Source organism: Haemaphysalis longicornis, unplaced genomic scaffold (assembly GCF_048455015.1).
Source record: "Haemaphysalis longicornis isolate Haplotype H1 unplaced genomic scaffold, Haemaphysalis longicornis Haplotype H1 scaffold_11, whole genome shotgun sequence".
Taxonomy (NCBI): domain Eukaryota; kingdom Metazoa; phylum Arthropoda; class Arachnida; order Ixodida; family Ixodidae; genus Haemaphysalis; species Haemaphysalis longicornis.
Window position 1 is genome coordinate 93,923,666 of NW_027526214.1, and position 16,030 is coordinate 93,939,695.

Genomic DNA, 16,030 nt, shown 5'->3' on the forward strand with positions numbered 1-16,030 from the left:
TTTTTACTTCAATAACCATAGTAAAAAAGAAAAGAGCCTATCCACACCCCTTTGCCTCCTTTGGCATTGTAGACTGCTGAACTATCTTTCTGTATTTCCTCAACGAGCCCCTTATTTTATTACTATAATATTCTGCGAAAGCCTAGCGAGGGTCTCGGTTCAGGCAGCCTTGATGCCTAGGTACATAAGAGGGCTTCCCACAAGTTACCCGCTCATGAAAGGCTGTAGACGTTGGAGTCACACCCCGGGGGTTGAAAAGAAGGTCGCCTTCTCCCCGTGTAGTCGGAGTGGCGCTGGAAACCACCCTCATGTGTCAGATACACTTCTAGTAAATATAAATAGCCCAGAAAGTGAAGGAGAACACAGTCGCTCAGATAGCCGAATTGGTAAGGCATTCGACATGTAATCGAAGGGCGTTGGTTCGGTCCCCACGCTGGGCGCGCATTTTTTTTCTTTCTTTCTTCTGTAGATTTAAAAAAAAATGTTTACTTTAATATTCGTAGTAAAAAAAGAAAAGAACCTAACCACACCCCTATTCCTAATTTGGCATTGTAGACTGCTGAGCTATCTTTCTTTATTTCCTCAACGAGCCCCGCAATTTCTTACTATATTATTCTGCGAAAGCCGAGCGAAGGTCTCGGTTCAGGCAGCCTTGATGCCTAGGCACATAAGACTGCTTCCCGCCCGTTACCCGCTCATGACAGGCTATAGACGTTGGAGTCACACCCCGGTGGTTGAAAAGAATTTCCCCTTCCCCCCGTGTAGTCAGAGTGGCGCTGGCCACCACCCTCAAGTGTCAGATACACTTGTAGTAAACATAAAGAGCCCATAAAGTGAAGGCGAACACAGTCGCCCAGATATCCGAATTCGTAAAGCATTCGACATGTAATCGAAAGGCGTGGGTTCGGTCCCCACAAGGGGCGCGTGGTTTTCTTTGTTTCCTTCTTCTGTATGATTTAAAAAAATGTTTACTTCATTGCCCGAAGTAAAAAAGAAAAGAGCCTATCCACACCCCTGTGCCTCCTTTGGCATTGTAGACTGCTGACCTATCTTTCTGTATTTCCTCAACGAGCCCCTCATTTCCCTACTATATTATTCTGCGAAAGCCTAGCGAGGATCTCGGTTCAGGCAGCCTTGATGCCGAGGTTCATAAGAGGGCTTCCCACCAGTTACCCGCTCATGACAGGCTGTAGACGTTGGAGTCACGCCCCGGTGGTGGAAAAGAAGGTCCCTTTCTCCCCGTGTAGTCAGAGTGGCGCTGGCCACCACCCTCAAGTGTCAGATACTCTTCTAGTAAATATAAATTGCCCAGTAAGTGAAGGAGAAGACAGTCGCCAAGATAGCCGAATTGGTAAGGCATTCAACATGTAATCGAAAGACTTGGTTCGGTCCCCACTCTGGGCGCGTGTTTTTCTTTCTTTCTTTCTTCTGTAGATATAAAAAAATGTTTACTTCAATACCCGTAGTAAAAAAGAAAAGAGCCTATCCACACCCCTATGCCTCCTTTGGCATTCTAGACTGCTGAACTATCTTTGTGTATTTCTTCAACGAGCCCCTCATTTTATTACTATAATATTCTGCGAAAGCCTAGCGAGGGTCTCGGTTCAGGCAGCCTTGATGCCTAGGTACATAAGAGGGCTTCCCGCAAGTTACCCGCTCATGACAGGCTGTAGTTTGGAGTCACGCCGCAAGGGTTGAAAAGAAGGTCTCCTTCTCCCCGTGTTGTCAGAGTGGCGCTGGCCACCACCCTCAAGTGTCATATACACATCTAGTAAATATAAATAGCCCAGAAAGTGAAGGAGAACACAGTCGCCCAAATATCCGAATTGGTAAGGCATTTGACATGTAATAGAAAGCCGTGGGTTCGGTCCCCACTCTGGGCGCGTGGTTTTCTTTCTTTCTTTTTTCTGTAGATTTAAAAAAATGTTTATTTCATTACCCATAGTAAAAAAGAAAAGAGCCTAACCAAACCCCTATGCCTCCTTTGGCATTGTAGACTGCTGACCTATCTTTCTGTATTTCCTCAACGAGCCCCTCATTTCCTTACTATATTATTCTGCGAAAGCCTAGCGAGGGTCTCGGTTCAGGCAGCCTAGATGCCTAGGTACAGAAGAGGGCTTCCCGCCAGTTATCCGCTCATGACAGGCTGTAGACGTTGGAGTCACGCCCCGGGGGTTGAAAAGAAGGTCCCCTTCTCCCCGTGAAGTCAGAACGGCGCTGGCCACCACCCTCAAGTGTCAGATACACTTCTAGTAAATATAAATAGCCCAGAAAGTGAAGAAGAACACAGTCGCCAAGATAGCCGAATAGGTAAGGCATTCGACATGTAATCAAAAGCCATGGGTTCAGTCCCCACTCTGGGCGCGTGTTTTTCTTTCTTTCTTCTGTAGATTTAAAAGAAATGTTTACTTCATAACCGTAGTAAAAAAGAAAAGAGCCAAACCACACCCCTATGCCTCCTTTGGCATTGTAGACAGCTGGCCTATCTTTTTGTATTTCCTCAACGAGCCCCTCATTTCCCTACTATATTATTCTGCGAAAGCCTAGCGAGGGTCTCGGTTCAGGCAGCCTTGATGCCTAGGTACATAAGAGGGCTTCCCGCCAGTTACCCGCTCATGACAGGCTGTAGACGTTGGAGTCACGCCCGGGGGTTTAAAAGAAGGTCCCCTTCTCCCAGTGTAGTCAAAGTGGCGCTGGCCACCACCCTCAAGTGTCAGATACACCTCTAGTAAATATAAATATCCCATTAAGTGAAGAAGAACACAGTCGCCCAGATAGCCGAATTGGTAAGGCATTCGACATGTAATCGAAAGACTTGGTTCGGTCCCCACTCTGGGCGCGTGTTTTTCTTTCTTTCTTCTGTAGATTTAAAAAAATGTTTACTTCAATAACCGTAGTAAAAAAGAAAAGAGCCTATCCACACCCCTATGCCTCCTTTGGCATTGTAGACTGCTGAACTATCTTTCTGTATTTCCTCAACGAGCCCCTCATTTTATTACTATAATATTCTGCGAAAGCCTAGCGAGGGTCTCGGTTCAGGCAGGCTTGATGCCTAGGTACATAAGAGGGCTTCCCGCCAGTTACCCGCTCATGACAGGCTGTAGACGTTGGAGTCACGCCCCGGGGGTTGAAAAGAAGGTCACCTTCTCCACGTGTAGTAAGAGCGGCGCTGGCCACCACCCTCAAGTGTCAGATACACTTCTAGTAAATATATATAGCCCAGAAAGTGAAGGAGAACACAGTCGCCCAGATAGACGAATTTGTTAAGGCATTCGACATTTAATCGAAAGGCGTGGGTTCGGTCCCCACTCTGGGCGCGTGTTTTTCTTTCTTTCTTTCTTCTGTAGAATTAAAAAAAAATGTTTTCTTCATTAACCATAGTAAAAAAGAAAAGAGCCTAACCACACCCCTATGCCTCCTTTGGCATTGTAGACAGCTGACCTATCTTTCTGTATTTCCTCAACGAGCCCCTCATTTCCCTACTATATTATTCTGCGAAAGCCTAGCGAGGGTCTCGGTTCAGGCAGCCTTGATGTCTAGGTATATAAGAGGGCTTCCCGCCAGTTACCCACTCATGACAGGCTGTAGACGTTGGAGTCACGCCCGGGGGTTGAAAAGAAGGTCGCCTTCTCCCGTGTAGTCAGAGTGGCACTGGCCACCACCCTCAAGTGTCAGATACACCTCTACTAAATATAAATATCCCAGAAAGTGAAGAAGAACACAGTCGCCAAGATAGCCGAATTGGTAAGGCATTCGACATGTAATCGAAAGCCGTGGGTTCAGTCCCCACTCTGGGCGCATGGTTTTCTTTCTTTCTTTCTTCTGTAGATTTAAAAAAAATGTTTACTTCATTAACCGTAGAAAAAAAGAAAAGAGCCTAACCGCACCCCCAAGCCTCCTTTGGCATTGTAGACTGCTGACCTATCTTTCTGTATTTCCTCAAGGAGCCCCTCATTTTCTTACTGTATTATTCTGCGAAAGCCTAGCGAGGGTCTCGGTTCAGGCAGCCTTGATGCCTAGGTACATAAGAGGGCTTCCCGCCAGTTACCCGCTCATGACAGGCTGTAGACGGAGTCACGCCCCGGGGGTTGAAAAGAAGGTCGCCTTCTCCCGTGTAGTCAGAGTGGCACTGGCCACCACCCTCAAGTGTCAGATACACTTCTAGTAAATATGTATAGCCCAGAAAGTGAAGGAGAACACAGTCGCCCAGATAGCCGAATTTGTTAAGGCATTCGACATGTAATCGAAAGGCATGGGTTCGGTCCCCACTCTGGGCGCGTTTTTCTTTCTTTTTTCTGTAGATTTAAAAAAAATGTTTACTTCAATACCTGTAGTAAAAAAAAAGAGCCTAACCACACTCCTATGCCTCCTTTGGCATTGTAGACAGCTGACCTATCTTTCTGTATTTCCTCAACGAGCCCCTCGTTTCCCTACTATATTATTCTGCGAAAGACTAGCGAGGATCTCGGTTCAGGCAGCCTTGTTGCCTAGGCACATAAGAGGGCTTCCCGCCAGTTACCCGCTCATGACAGGCTGTAGATGTTGGAGTCACGCCGCAAGGGTTGAAAAGAAGGTCCCCTTCTCCCCGTGTAGTCAGAGTGGCGCTGGCCACCACCCTCAAGTGTCAGATACACTTCTAGTAAATATAAAAAGCCCAGAAAGTGAAGGAGAACACAGTCGCCCAGATAGCCGAATTGGTAAGGCATTCGACATGTAATCGAAAGGCGTGGGTTCGGTCCCCACTCTGGGCGTGTGTTTTTCTTTCTTTCTTCTGTAGATTTAAAAAAAATGTTTACTTCAATAACCGTAGTAAAAAAGAAAAGAGCCTAACCACACCCCTATGCCTCCTTTGGCATTGTAGACTGCTGACCTATCTTTCTGTATTTCCTCAACGAGCCCCTCATTTCCTTACTATATTATTCTGCGAAAGCCTAGCGAGGGTCTCGGTTCAGGCAGCCTTGATGCCTAGGTACAGAAGAGGGCTTCCCGCCAGTTACCCGCTCATGACAGGCTGTAGACGTTGGAGTCACGCCCCGGGGGTTGAAAAGAAGGTCCCCTTCTCCCCGTGTAGTCAAAGCGGCGCTGGCCACCACCCTCAAGTGTCAGATACACATCTAGTAAATATAAATAGCCCAGAAAGTGAAGGAGAACACAGTCGCCCAAATATCCGAATTGGTAAGGCATTTGACATGTAATAGAAAGCCGTGGGTTCGGTCCCCACTCTGGGCGCGTGGTTTTCCTTCTTTCTTCTGTAGATTTAAAAAAAATGTTTACTTCATTAACCGTAGTAAAAAAGAATAGATCCTAACCACACCCCTATGCCTCTTTTGGCATTGTAGACTGCTGACCTATCTTTCTTTATTTCCTCAACGAGCCCCTCATTTCTTACTATATTATTCTGCGAAAGCCTAGCGAGGGTCTCGGTTCAGGCAGCCTTGATGCCTAGGAACATAAGAGGGCTTCCCGCAAGTTACCCGCTCATGACAGGCTGTAGACGTTGGAGTCACGCCCCGGGAGTTGAAAAGAAGGTCGCCTTCTCCCCGTGTTGTCAGAGTGGCACTGGCCACCACCCTCAAGTGTCAAATACACTTCTAGTAAATATATATAGCCCAGAAAGTGAAGGAGAACACAGTCGCCCAGATAGCCAAATTTGTTAAGGCATTCGACATTTAATCGAAAGGCGTGGGTTCGGTCCCCACTATGGGCGCGTGTTTTTCTTTCTTTCTTTCTTCTGTAGAATTAAAAAAATGTTTACTTCATTGCCCGTTGTAAAAAGAAAAGAGCCTAACCACACCCCTATGCCTCCTTTGGCATTGTAGACAGCTGACCTATCTTTCTGTATTTCCTCAACGAGCCCCTCATTTCCCTACTATATTATTCTGCGAAAGCCTAGCGAGGGTCTCGGTTCAGGCAGCCTTGATGCCTAGGTACATAAGAGGGCTTCCCGCCAGTTACCTGCTCATGACAGGCTGTAGACGTTGGAGTCACGCCCGGGGGTTGAAAAGAAGGTCCCCTTCTCCCCGTGTAGTCAAAGTGGCAATGGCCACCACCCTCAAGTGTCAGATACACTTCTAGTAAATATATATAGCCCAGAAAGTGAAGGAGAACAGAGTCGCCCAGATAGCCGAATTTGTTAAGGCATTCGACATTTAATCGAAAGGCGTGGGTTCGGTCCCCACTCTGGGCGCGTGTTTTTCTTTCTTTCTTTTTTCTGTAGATTTAAAAAAAATGTTTACTTCAATACCCGTAGTAAAAAAAAAGAGCCTAACCACACCCCTATGCCTCCTTTGGGATTGTAGACAGCTGACCTATCTTTCTGTATTTCCTCAACGCGCCCCTCGTTTCCCTACTATATTATTCTGCGAAAGACTAGCGAGGATCTCGGTTCAGGCAGCCTTGATGCCTAGGTACATAAGAGGGCTTCCCGCCAGTTACCCGCTCATGACAGGCTGTAGACGTTGGAGTCACGCCCCGGGGGTTGAAAAGAAGGTCGCCTTCTCCCCGTGTAGTCAGAGTGGCGCTGGCCACCACCCTCAAGTGTCAGATACACTTCTAGTAAATATATATAGCCCAGAAAGTGAAGGAGAACACAGTCGCCCAGATAGACAAATTTGTTAAGGCATTCGACATTTAATCGAAAGGCGTGGGTTCGGTCCCCACTCTGGGCGCGTGTTTTTCTTTCTTTCTTTCTTCTGTAGAATAAAAAAAATGTTTACTTCATTAACAATAGTAAAAAAGAAAAGAGCCTAACCACACCCCTATGCCTCCTTTGGCATTGTAGACAGCTGACCTATCTTTCTGTATTTCCTCAACGAGCCCCTCATTTCCCTACTATATTATTCTGCGAAAGCCTAGCGAGGGTCTCGGTTCAGGCAGCCTTGATGTCTAGGTACATAAGAGGGCTTCCCGCCAGTTACCCGCTCATGACAGGCTGTAGACGTTGGAGTCACGCCCGGGGGTTGAAAAGAAGGTCCCCTTCTCCCCGTGTAGTCAAAGTGGCAATGGCCACCACCCTCAAGTGTCAGATACACCTCTACTAAATATAAATATCCCAGAAAGTGAGGAAGAACACAGTCGCCAAGATAGCCGAATTTGTTAAGGCAGTCGACATGTAATCGAAAGGCGTGGGTTCGGTCCCCACTCTGGCCGCGTTTTTCTTTCTTTTTTCTGTAGATTTAAAAAAAATGTTTACTTCAATACCTGTGGTAAAAAAAAGAGCCTAACCACACCCCTATGCCTCCTTTGGCATTGTAGACAGCTGCCCTATCTTTCTGTATTTCCTCAACGAGCCCCTCGTTTCCCTACTATATTATTCTGCGAAAGACTAGCGAGGATCTCAGTTCAGGCAGCATTGATGCCTAGGCACATAAGAGGGCTTCCCGCCAGTTACCCGCTCATGACAGGCTGTAGATGTTGGAGTCACGCCCCGGGGGTGGAAAAGAAGGTCCCCTTCTCCCCGTGTAGTCAGAGTGGCGCTGGCCACCACCCTCAAGTGTCAGATACACTTCTAGTAAATATAAAAAGCCCAGAAAGTGAAGGAGAACACAGTCGCCCAGATAGCCGAATTGGTAAGTCATTCGACATGTAATCGAAAGGCGTGGGTTCATCTCCACTCTGGGTGCGTGTTTATCTTTCTTTCTTTTTTCTGTAGATTTAAAAGAAATGTTTACTTCATTAACCGTAGTAAAAAAGAAAAGAGCCTAACCAAACCCTTATGCCTCCTTTGGCATTGTAGACTGCTGACCTATCTTTCTGTATTTCCTCAACGAGCCCCTCATTTCCTTACTAAATTATTCTGCGAAAGCCTAGCGAGGGTCTCGGTTCAGGCAGCCTTGATGCCTAGGTACAGAAGAGGGCTTCCCGCCAGTTATCCGCTCATGACAGGCTGTAGACGTTGGAGTCACGCCCCGGGGGTTGAAAAGAAGGTCCCCTTCTCCCCGTGTAGTCAGAGTGGCGCTGGCCACCACCCTCAAGTGTCAGATACACTTCTAGTAAATATAAATAGCCCAGAGAGTGAAGAAGAACACAGTCGCCAAGATAGCCGAATTGGTAAGGCATTCGACATGTAATCGAAAGCCGTGGGTTCAGTCCCCACTCTGGGTGCGTGTTTATCTTTCTTTCTTTTTTCTGTAGATTTAAAAAAAATGTTTACTTCATTAGCCGTAGTAAAAAAGAAAAGAGCCTAACCAAACCCCTATGCCTGCTTTGGCATTGTAGACTGCTGACCTATCTTTGTGTATTTCCTTAACGAGCCCCTCATTTCCTTACTATATTATTCTGCGAAAGCTTAGCGAGGGTCTCGGTTCAGGCAGCCTTGATGCCTAGGTACAGAAGAGGGCTTCCCGCCAGTTATCCGCTCATGACAGGCTGTAGACGTTGGAGTCACGCCCCGGGGGTTGAAAAGAAGGTCCCCTTCTCCCCATGTAGTCAGAGTGGCGCTGGCCACCACCCTCAAGTGTCAGATACACTTCTAGTAAATATAAATAGCCCAGAAAGTGAAGAAGAACACAGTCGCCAAGACAGCCGAATTGGTAAGGCATTCGACATGTAATCGAAAGCCGTGGGTTCAGTCCCCACTCTGGGCGCGTGGTTTTCTTTCTTTCTTTCTTCTGTAGATTTAAAAAATGTTTACTTCATTACCCGTAGTAAAAAAGAAAAGAGCCTAACCAAACCCCTATGCCTCCTTTGGCATTGTATACTGCTGACCTATCTTTCTGTATTTCCTCAATGAGCCCCTCATTTTCTTACTATATTATTCTGCGAAAGCCTAGCGAGGGTCTCGGTTCAGGCAGCCTTGATGCCTAGGTACATAAGAGGGCTTCCCGCCAGTTACCCGCTCATGACAGGCTGTAGACGTTGAAGTCACGCCCCAGGGATTGAAAAGAAGGTCGCCTTCTCCCCGTGTAGTCAGAGTAGCTCTGGCCACCACCCTCAAGTGTCAGATACACTTCTAGTAAATATATATAGCCCAGAAAGTGAAGGAGAAGACAGTCGCCCAGATAGCCGAATTGGTAAGGCATTCGACATGTTATCGACAGGAGTGGGTTCGGTCCCCACTCTGGGAGTGTGTTTTCCTTTCTTTCTTTCTTCTGTAGATTTACAAAAATGTTTACTTCATTAATCGTAGTAAAAAAAAAAAGAGAGTAACCACACCCCTATGCCTCCTTTGGCATTGTAGACTGCTGACCTATCTTTTTGTATTTCCTCAACAAGCCCCCTCATTTCCTTACTATATTATTCTGCGAAAGCCTAGCGAGGGTCTCGGTTCAGGCAGCCTTGATGCCTAGGTACATAAGAGGGCTTCCCGCCAGTTACCCGCTCATGACAGGCTGTAGACCTTGGAGTCACACCCCGGGGGTTGAAAAGAAGGTTCCCTTCTCCCCGTGTAGTCAGAGTGGTGCTGGCCACCACCCTCAAGTATCAGATACACTTCTAGTAAATATAAATAGCCCAGAAAGTGAAGGAGAACACAGTCGCCCAGATAGCCGTATTGCTAAGGCATTCGACATGTAATCGAAAGGCATGGGTTCGGTCACCACTCTGGGCGCGTGTTTTTCTTTCTGCCTTTCTTCTGTACATTTAAAAAAAAATTTACTTCATTAACCATAGTAAAAAGACAAGAGCCTAACCACACCCCTATGCTTCCTTTGGCATTGTACACTGCTGACCTATCTTTCTGTATTTCGTCAACGAGCCCCTAATTAACTTACTATATTATTCTTCGAAAGCATAGCGAGGGTCTCGGTTCAGGCAGCCTTGATGCCTAGGTACATAAGAGGGCTTCCCGCCAGTTAGACGCTCATGACAGGCTGTAGACGTTGGAGTCACGCCCCGGGGGTTGAAAAGAATTTCCCCTTCTCCCCGTGTAGTCAGGGTGGCGCTGGCCACCAACCTCAAGTGTCACATACACTTCGAGTAAATATAAATAGCCGAGAAAGTTAAGGAGAACACAGTCGCCCAGATATCCGAATTGGTAAGGCATTCGACATGTAATCGAAAGGCGTGGGTTCGGTCCCCACTCTGGGGGCGTGGTTTTCTTTCTTTCTTTCTTTTGTAGATTTAAAAAAAATGTTTACTTCATTACCCGTAGTAAAAAAGAAAAGAGCCTAACCACACCCCTATGCCTCCTTTGGCATTGTAGACTGCTGACCTATCTTTCTGTATTTCCTCAACGAGCCCCTCATTTCCTTACTATATTATTCTGCGAAAGCCTAGCGAGGGTCTCGGTTCAGGCAGCCTTGATGCCTAGGTACAGAAGAGGGCTTCCCGCCAGTTACCCGCTCATGACAGGCTGTAGACGTTGGAGTCACGCCCCGGGGGTTGAAAAGAAGGTCCCCTTCTCCCCGTGTAGTCAAAGCGGCGCTGGCCACGACCCTCAAGTGTCAGATACACCTCTAGTAAATATAAATATCCCAGAAAGTGAACGAGAACACAGTCGCTCAGATAGCCGAATTGGTAAGTCATTCGACATGTAATCGAAAGGCGTGGGTTCAGTCTCCACTCTGGGTGCGTGTTTTTCTTTCTTTCTTTCTTCTGTAAATTTAAAAAAAATGTTTACTTCATTAACCGTAGTAAAAAAAAAAGAGCCTAACCACACCTCCATGCCTCCTTTGGCATTGTAGACTGCTGACCTATCTTTCTGTATTTCCTCAACGAGCCCCTCATTTCCTTACTATATTATTCTGCGAAAGCCTAGCGAGGGTCTCGGTTCAGGCTGCCTTGATGCCTAGGTACAAAAGAGGGCTTCCCGCCAGTTATCCGCTCATGACAGGCTGTAGACGTTGGAGTCACGCCCCGGGGGTTGAAAAGAAGGTCCCCTTCTCCCCGTGTAGTCAGAGTGGTGCTGGCCACCACCCTCAAGTGTCAGATACACTTCTAGTAAATATAAATAGCCCAGAAAGTGAAGAAGAACACAGTCGCCAAGATAGCCGAATTGGTAAGGCATTCGACATGCAATCGAAAGCCGTGGGTTCAGTCCCCACTCTGGGTGCGTGTTTATCTTTCTTTCTTTTTTCTGTAGATTTAAAAAAAATGTTTACTTCATTACCCGTAGTAAAAAAGCAAAGAGCCTAACCAAACCCCTATGCCTCCTTTGGCATTGTAGACTGCTGACCTATCTTTCTGTATTTCCTCAACGAGCCCCTCATTTCCTTACTATATTATTCTGCGAAAGCTTAGCGAGGGTCTCGGTTCAGGCAGCCTTGATGCCTAGGTACAGAAGAGGGCTTCCCGCCAGTTATCCGCTCATGACAGGCTGTAGACGTTGGAGTCACGCCCCGGGGGTTGAAAAGAAGGTCCCCTTCTCCCCGTGTAGTCAGAGTGGCGCTGGCCACCACCCTCAAGTGTCAGATACACTTCTAGTAAATATAAATAGCCCAGAAAGTGAAGAAGAACACAGTCTCCAAGATAGCCAAATTGGTAAGGCATTCGACATGTAATCGAAAGCCGTGGGTTCAGTCCCCACTCTGGGCGCGTGGTTTTCTTTCTTTCTTCTGTAGATTTAAAAAAATGTTTACTTCATTACCCGTAGTAAAAAAGAAAAGAGCCTAACCAAACCCCTATGCCTCCTTTGGCATTGTATACTGCTGACCTATCTTTCTGTATTTCCTCAATGAGCCCCTCATTTTCTTACTATATTATTCTGCGAAAGCCTAGCGAGGGTCTCGGTTCAGGCAGCCTTGATGCCAAGGTACATAAGAGGGCTTCCCGCCAGTTACCCGCTCATGACAGGCTGTAGACGTTGGAGTCACGCCCCAGGGATTGAAAAGAAGGTCGCCTTCTCCCCGTGTAGTCAGAGTAGCTCTGGCCACCACCCTCAAGTGTCAGATACACTTCTAGTAAATATATATAGCCCAGAAAGTGAAGGAGAAGACAGTCGCCCAGATAGCCGAATTGGTAAGTCATTCGACATGTAATCGAAAGGCGTGGGTTCAGTCTCCACTCTGGGTGCGTGTTTTTCTTTCTTTCTTTCTTCTGTAAATTAAAAAAAAATGTTTACTTCATTAACCGTAGTAAAAAAAAAGAGCCTAACCACACCTCCATGCCTCCTTTGGCATTGTAGACTGCTGACCTATCTTTCTGTATTTCCTCAACGAGCCCCTCATTTCCTTACTATATTATTCTGCGAAAGCCTAGCGAGGGTCTCGGTTCAGGCAGCCTTGATGCCTAGGTACAAAAGAGGGCTTCCCGCCAGTTATCCGCTCATGACAGGCTGTAGACGTTGGAGTCACGCCCCGGGGGTTGAAAAGAAGGTCCCCTTCTCCCCGTGTAGTCAGAGTGGCGCTGGCCACCACCCTCAAGTGTCAGATACACTTCTAGTAAATATAAATAGCCCAGAAAGTGAAGAAGAACACAGTCGCCAAGATAGCCGAATTGGTAAGGCATTCGACATGTAATCGAAAGCCGTGGGTTCAGTCCCCACTCTGGGTGCGTGTTTATCTTTCTTTTTTCTGTAGATTTAAAAAAAATGTTTACTTCATTACCCGTAGTAAAAAAGCAAAGAGCCTAACCAAACCCCTATGCCTCCTTTGGCATTGTAGACTGCTGACCTATCTTTCTGTATTTCCTCAACGAGCCCCTCATTTCCTTACTATATTATTCTGCGAAAGCTTAGCGAGGGTCTCGGTTCAGGCAGCCTTGATGCCTAGGTACAGAAGAGGGCTTCCCGCCAGTTATCCGCTCATGACAGGCTGTAGACGTTGGAGTCACGCCCCGGGGGTTGAAAAGAAGGTCCCCTTCTCCCCGTGTAGTCAGAGTGGCGCTGGCCACCACCCTCAAGTGTCAGATACACATCTAGTAAATATAAATAGCCCAGAAAGTGAAGGAGAACACAGTCGCTCAGATAGCCGAATTGGAAAGGCATTCGACATGTAATCGAAATCCATGGGTTCAGTCCCCACTCTGGGCGCGTGTTTTTCTTTCTTTCTTTCTTCTGTAAATTTAAAAAAAATGTTTACTTCATTAACCGTAGTAAAAAAAAAATAGCCTAACCACACCTCCATGCCTCCTTTGGCATTGTAGACTGCTGACCTATCTTTCTGTATTTCCTCAACGAGCCCCTCATTTCCTTACTATATTATTCTGCGAAAGCCTAGCGAGGGTCTCGGTTCAGGCAGCCTTGATGCCTAGGTACAGAAGAGGGCTTCCCGCCAGTTATCCGCTCATGACAGGCTGTAGACGTTGGAGTCACGCCCCGGGGGTTGAAAAGAAGGTCCCCTTCTCCCCGTGTAGTCAGAGTGGCGCTGGCCACCACCCTCAAGTGTCAGATACACTTCTAGTAAATATAAATAGCCCAGAAAGTGAAGAAGAACACAGTCGCCAAGATAGCCGAATTGGTAAGGCATTCGACATGTAATCGAAAACCGTGGGTTCAGTCCCCACTCTGGGCGCGTGGTTTTCTTTCTTTCTTCTGTAGATTTAAAAAAATGTTTACTTCATTACCCGTAGTAAAAAAGAAAAGAGCCTAACCAAACCCCTATGCCTCCTTTGGCATTGTATACTGCTGACCTATCTTTCTGTATTTCCTCAACGAGCCCCTCATTTTCTTACTATATTATTCTGCGAAAGCCTAGCGAGGGTCTCGGTTCAGGCAGCCTTGATGCCTAGGTACATAAGAGGGCTTCCCGCCAGTTACCCGCTCATGACAGGCTGTAGACGGAGTCACGCCCCGGAGATTGAAAAGAAGGTCGCCTTCTCCCCGTGTAGTCAGAGTAGCTCTGGCTACCACCCTCAAGTGTCAGATACACTTCTAGTAAATATATATAGCCCAGAAAGTGAAGGAGAACACAGTCGCCCAGATAGCCGAATTGGTAAGGCATTCGACATGTTATCGACAGGAGTGGGTTCGGTCCCCACTCTGGGCGTGTGTTTTCCTTTCTTTCTTTCTTCTGTAGATTTAAAAAAATGTTTACTTCATTAACCGTAGTAAAAAAGAAAAGAGAGTAACCACACCCCTATGCCTCCTTTGGCATTGTAGACTGCTGACCTATCTCTTTGTATTTCCTCAACAAGCTCCCTCATTTCCTTACTAAATTATTCTGCGAAAGCCTAGCGAGGGTCTCGGTTCAGGCAGCCTTGATGCCTAGGTACATAAGAGGGCTTCCCGCCAGTTACCCGCTCATGACAGGCTGTAGACCTTGGAGTCACACCCCGGGGGTTGAAAAGAAGGTTCCCTTCTCTCCGTGTAGTCAGAGTGGCACTGGCCACCACTCTCAAGTGTCAGATACACTTCTAGTAAATATAAAAAGCCCAGAAAGTGAAGGAGAACACAGTCGCCCAGATAACCGAATTGGTAAGGCATTCGACATGTAATCGAAAGGCGTGGGTTTGGTCCCCGCTCTGGGCGCGTCTTTTTCTTTCTTTCTTTCTTCTGTAGATTTAAAAAAAATGTGTACTTCATTAACCGTAGTAAAAAAGAAAAGAGCTTAACCAAACCCCTAGCCTCCTTTGGCATTGTAGACTGCTGACCTATCTTTCTGTATTTCCTCAACGAGCCCCTCATTTCCTTACTATAATATTCGGCGAAAGCCTAGCGAGGGTCTTGGTTCAGGCTGCCTTGATGCCTGGGTACATAAGAGGGATTCCCGCCAGTTACCCGCTCATGACAGGCTGTAGACGTTGGAGTCATGCCCCGGGGGTTGAAAAGAAGGTCCCCTTCTCCCCGTGCAGTCAAAGTGGCGCTGGCCACCACCCTCAATGGTCAGATACACCTCTAGTAAATATAAATATCCCTGAAAGTGAAGGAGAACACAGTCACTCAGATAGCCGTATTGGAAAGGCATTCGACATGTAATCGAAATCAATGGGTTCAGTCCCCACTCTGGGCGCGTTTTTTTCTTTCTTCCTTTCTTCTGTACATTTAAAAAAAAAATTTACTTCATTAACCATAGTAAAAAGACAAGAGCCTAACCACACCCCTATGCTTCCTTTGGCATTGTACACTGCTGACCTATCTTTCTGTATTTCCTCAACGAGCCCCTAATTAACTTACTATATTATTCTTCGAAAGCCTAGCGAGGGTCTCGGTTCAGGCAGCCTTGATGCCTAGGTACATAAGAGGGCTTCCCGCCAGTTACCCGCTCATGACAGGCTGTAGACCTTGGAGTCACACCCCGGGGGTTGAAAAGAAGGTTCCCTTCTCTCCGTGTAGTCAGAGTTGCACTGGCCACCACTCTCAAGTGTCAGATACACTTCTAGTAAATATAAAAAGCCCAGAAAGTGAAGGAGAACACAGTCGCCCAGATAACCGAATTGGTAAGGCATTCGACATGTAATCGAAAGGCGTGGGTTTGGTCCCCGCTCTGGGCGCGTCTTTTTCTTTCTTTCTTTCTTCTGTAGATTTAAAAAAAATGTTTACTTCATTACCCGTAGTAAAAAAGAAAAGAGCCTAACCACACCCCTATGCCTCCTTTGGCATTGTAGACTGCTGACCTATCTTTCTGTATTTCCTCAACGAGCCCCTCATTTCCTTACTATATTATTCTGCGAAAGCCTAGCGAGGGTCTCGGTTCAGGCAGCCTTGATGCCTAGGTACAGAAGAGGGCTTCCCGCCAGTTACCCGCTCATGACAGGCTGTAGACGTTGGAGTCACGCCCCGGGGGTTGAAAAGAAGGTCCCCTTCTCCCCGTGTAGTCAAAGCGGCGCTGGCCACGACCCTCAAGTGTCAGATACACCTCTAGTAAATATAAATATCCCAGAAAGTGAACGAGAACACAGTCGCTCAGATAGCCGAATTGGTAAGTCATTCGACATGTAATCGAAAGGCGTGGGTTCAGTCTCCACTCTGGGTGCGTGTTTTTCTTTCTTTCTTTCTTCTGTAAATTTAAAAAAAATGTTTACTTCATTAACCGTAGTAAAAAAAAAGAGCCTAACCACACCTCCATGCCTCCTTTGGCATTGTAGACTGCTGACCTATCTTTCTGTATTTCCTCAACGAGCCCCTCATTTCCTTACTATATTATTCTGCGAAAGCCTAGCGAGGGTCTCGGTTCAGGCAGCCTTGATGCCTAGGTACAAAAGAGGGCTTCCCGCC

General features: G+C 46.8%; 2 non-coding genes across 2 annotated transcripts; both read left to right on the forward strand.

The window, feature by feature from the left end:
* Positions 1–6,114: 6,114 nt before the first annotated feature.
* Positions 6,115–6,187, forward strand: Trnak-uuu (transfer RNA lysine (anticodon UUU)). Its single transcript has one exon. It is a non-coding gene; the product is annotated as a tRNA-Lys (tRNA).
* Positions 6,188–10,918: 4,731 nt separating this feature from the next.
* On the forward strand, positions 10,919–10,990 carry Trnaa-ugc (transfer RNA alanine (anticodon UGC)). The gene has a single exon. It is a non-coding gene; the product is annotated as a tRNA-Ala (tRNA).
* The last annotated feature ends 5,040 nt before the right edge of the window (positions 10,991–16,030 follow it).